This window comes from Trichechus manatus, unplaced genomic scaffold (genome assembly GCF_000243295.1).
Source record: "Trichechus manatus latirostris isolate Lorelei unplaced genomic scaffold, TriManLat1.0 scaffold00086, whole genome shotgun sequence".
Classification (NCBI taxonomy): domain Eukaryota; kingdom Metazoa; phylum Chordata; class Mammalia; order Sirenia; family Trichechidae; genus Trichechus; species Trichechus manatus.
Genome location: NW_004444022.1, coordinates 9,068,733 through 9,073,457, shown reverse-complemented (window position 1 = coordinate 9,073,457; position 4,725 = coordinate 9,068,733).

The window sequence follows — 4,725 nt, the reverse complement described above, 5'->3', positions numbered from 1 at the left end:
AATGGAAAAAGATATACCATTTGTCTTGGTTATCTAGCGCTGCTATAACAGAAATACCACAAGTGGATGTCTTTAACAAAGAGAAATTTATTCTCACAGTTTAGCAGGCTAGAAGTTTGAATTCAGGACACCAGCTCCAGAGGAAGGCTTTCTCTCTCTGTCGGTTCTGGGGGAAGGTCCTTGCCATCAATCTTCCTCTGGTTTAGGAGCTTCTCTGTACAGGAACCCTGGGTCCAAAGTGTGCACTCTGCTTCCAGCACTGCTTTCTTGGTAGTGTGAGGTCCTCCTGTTTCCCTGCCTGCTTCTCTCTTTTATATCTCAAAAAAGATTGGCTTAAAACACAATCTAATCTTGTAGATTGAGTCCTGCCTCATTAACATAACTGCCACTAATCCCATCTCATTAACATCATAGAGATAGGATTTACAAAACATAAAAAAAATCACATCAGATGACAAAATGGCGAACAATCACACAATACTGGGAATGATGGCCTAGCCGAGTTGATAGATATTTTGGGGGAACACAATTCAATCCAAAACATTCTATCCTTTGGCCCCCAAAAATTCATGTCATTGCCACATGTAAAACAGATTCACACCATCATAATAACAAAAGTCTTAAATCAACTCCACGTCCAAAATCCAAAAATTTCTCTCCATCTTTGAACTTTAGAATACAAGTTATCTGTTTCCAAAGTACAATGGTGGAATAGGCACAAGGTAGATATCTCCATTATAAATGGGAGAAATTGGAAGGAAAGAAGGGATAACATGCACCAAGCAAGTCAGTAGAACACATTACATTAGCCCTCAAGGCTTGAAAATAATCCTCTGTTCTCTAAGATCATTTACACAATGACCCTGCCCTCCAGACTCTAGATATTGACCATAGTCTCTGGATTCTTTGTGGCGATCCCTAGGTCCTGGGCTTCAGCTCCACCTTCCAGGCCCAACTGGAATGGCAACTCTACTCCCTCGGCTTTAGGCAGCCCCATTCTCCTAGTCCTTCTGATTGGTGGCTCCACCATTTGAGACTGAGGCAGCTCTGCTTCCTGTGTTCCTTGTCTCTTCAGTTTCTGCTTCCTGGTTCCTTAGCCGCCTGACCCCTCAGGCCTCACCACCTGTGTCTGCCCTACTGGGGCAAGGGTTCCAAAGTTCTGTAGCTCCACTGATAAATGCCTGAAGGTACCCTACTCCCCCGGTAAACTTTGACCGGAAGGTACTCAGTTCTCTTGCTCCTTGGGTCAGCAAGCCTAGCTCCGCCAGTAAGTGCTCAGAGGCACCCCACTCCACCAGGAAGCCTCCTGCACTAAGGCACTCAGCTCTCTTGCTCCTTGGGTCTGCTCCAATGCTGTCTCGCTCTGGTCTCCTTGTTCTGCTGCTGCCAATTTCTCCACTGCTGCTTCTTGCTGTCTGTGCCATCTCCAGTGTAACAGCTCTCCTCACTTACTTCTGAATCCTCACTAGAATTGTCTTCCATGTCCATAATTCTAGCAACAGTGTCTTTAAGGCAAGCTAGGCTTTTACTTCATTCAAACAGTAAAAATTTTAAAAAGGCATGCTTTAAGTGCCTGGAAACCCTGGTGGCATAGTAGTTAAGAGTTCAGCTGCTAACCAAAAGGTCGGTACTTCAAATCCACCAAGCACTCCTTGGAAACCCTATGGGGCAGTTCTACTCTGTCCTATAAGGTCTCTATGAGTTGGAATCAACTCGACAGCAAGGGTTTGGTTTATTTTTAAGTGCCTGGAAGATAAAGCTGGATAAATGCATTCCCACATGACCAATTCTTTCTCTTGTCTGTCTAAGGTCTTTAACAGGACACCTAGAATAATTTGTAACTTTTCTTTCTGTTTTAATAATCAGGATAAAGGAATAAGAATATATCAATTTAACCTGCCCTACAGTAGTGGGCAAAGAGACTGAAAAAGAAGTCAAATCTACTTCTTGGCATTTCTTTCTTTTTTTAAACTAAGTATCCCGTTACTTTTCTTCCTTTCTTTATTTTTCTTTATTTATATTTAAAGATTAATATATATGTCACATAAAAAAAAAAAAAACTAAACCCATTGCCGTCGAGTCGATTCCAACTCATAGCAACCCTATAGGACAGAGTAGGACTGCCCCATAGGGTTTCCAAGGAGCGCCTGGTGGATTCGAACTGCTGATCTTTTGGTTAGCAGCCATAGCTCTTAACTACTACGCCACCAGGGTTTCCATATGTCACATACATATGTATTAATCTTTAAATATAAATAAGGAAAAATGAAAATATATCTGTAACATGTATATAAGCTCTGATACATAATACTATAACTAGCCCCTATAAACTCATCACCTGGTGAATAATTTGTATCTAACAATATGCTCCTCCCCTTTCTGATGCCTCTTACCTCCCTTCAGAGGTAAGAACTACCCTGAGTTTCATTTATCAATTTGTTGCCTTTTTTTTTTAAGTTTTATGTAGTATGCCTAAACTATATATTATTGAATTGACATATTTTTGAGCTTTCTAAAGATGATTTAATGTTGTATGTAGTTTTCTGGGGCTTGTTTTTTTACTCAACATCATGCTTCTAAGATTCATACATAGTCCATGCATTTTTCACGGCTGTATTAAATTCCATTATGTGAATAGCTCAATATGCATTTATGCTCTTCTGCCAAGGCGCATTCATGTTGTTTCTGTCTGGGGCCTATTACAAACGGGGATGTTGTGACCATTCTTGAACATGTCTCATGAAGCTCATGTGTAGGAGTTTTTCTGAACAGTGATCTTCACGCTGGGCCACAGGTACAGCTGTGGGTATTGTCAAAAACGGTTTTAAGGGAATCAATTTTCAGATTCTCAGTTTCTACGTATATTCTTTCCTAAGGTCATTTGCCTGAAGAATATGCCTGTGGTGGAGATTCAGGCTTGTCTTTAAAAAAGCAGTTGCTGTAGAGTGGATTTCAACTCTTGGTGACCCCATGGGAGTCAGAGTAGTACTATGCTTCATAGAGTTCCCAATGGCTGTGATCTTTTGGAAATAGGTTGCCAGGCCTTTCTTCTGAGGTACCTCTGGGTGGATCCAAACTTCCAACCTTATAGTTAGCAGCCTAGCACTTAACCATTCACACCACCCAGGACTTGCCTTTATCACTTACCTTTTCTCAATGCTCATTAGCCAAAGGCACATTCCCTTCATTCTGAATCTTCCTCCAGTGTGTTGGCCACCAATGCCAAAACCTCTGGAAGTGGGAACAACTGGAAGTACTGGTGCCAGGGTTGAGGAAGTAGATGACTCTAATGATTAGAAAGCAAACCTGCCTGTCCGCTGACAGATTATTAAGCTTTTCTGGTGATCACAAGTGATTTTTGTCATGTAACTCATAAGGAATTCAAAGAATAGAGATTCACTCCACTCCCATATAAGTATTTATGTGGGAAAGGTTTCTCAGCCCTTATATTTTCAAGAAACAAAAGAAAAATGGGATAAGAATCAATGCATCCTGTCTTATTTTAGAAATTAGTAAAAACCATCCAAGGAAATATGAACTAATTGGGAAATAAATCTCCATTCATCTCACTAAGAGACGTTTTTCCAATAAAATTTTACCTTGTATGTTTAATAATTATTTAGCAAAATTTATCATATATTATATTGTTTGATCAATTGTGTAATACTAATACTCGTAATGATAATTAAAGACAGAATACCTTTTTTTTTAACCCTGTGATCATAGGGAATAAAATAAATTTTAACTCATTTTGTGTATCTATTTTTTACCATACAGATTATGACAAGTGAACAAGAAAACACTTCCAAGCATAAAATATATAATGTTAAGATAAAATTGTTTGAGGGAACTGGAATGAAAATATGAGTTCAAAGAGATAAAAACCCATTGCCATCAAGTCGATTCCGACTCACAGTGACCATATAGGACAGAGTAGAACTGCCCCATAGAGTTTCCAAGGAGTGCCTGTTCAGGAGATTCAAACCACTGACCTTTTGTTTAAAAGCCATAGCTCTTAACCACTATGCCACCAGGGTTTCTAAAGAGATAAAGGAGCAACATAAAATTTCTGTCTGTTAAAAAGCTTGTCCAAGAATTTTTATACAAAGGTGAATACCAAACCACTATGGTAGTTAGATTCCATTGGATACATTTTAAAATGTGAAACAACAGTTTTATTTTAAAATAGCAATATTTATAATATGATAGAAGTTATTTCTTTTGCAACTGTTTACACTTACCTGTTGCCAACCAGTCCAGTTCTGACTCATGGTGACCCTATGTGTTACAGAGTAGAACTGTTCCATAGGGTTTTCTTGGCTGTAATTTTTGTTTGTTGCATTTTTTAATTTAATTTTTTTTATTGTACTTTAGGTGAAGGTTTAGAAACTAATAGTTTCTCATGAAACAGTCAGTACACATATTGTTTTATGACATTGGTTAACAACCCCACGACACGTCAACCCTCTCCCTTCTCGACCGTTTTTTTTTTTTGCATCTTTTTTAATTTTTATTGTACTTCAGGTGAAGGCTTACAGAATAGTTTCTCATGAAACAGTAGTACACATATTGTTTTATAACATTGGTTAACAACCCCACAACATGTCAACCCTCTAACTTCTCAACGCTTTTTTTGGTGAAAATACACATAGCCAAAGATACACCATTTCAAAAATTTCTACATGCACAGTTCAGTGACATTGACTACGCTCTTCCAATTGTGCT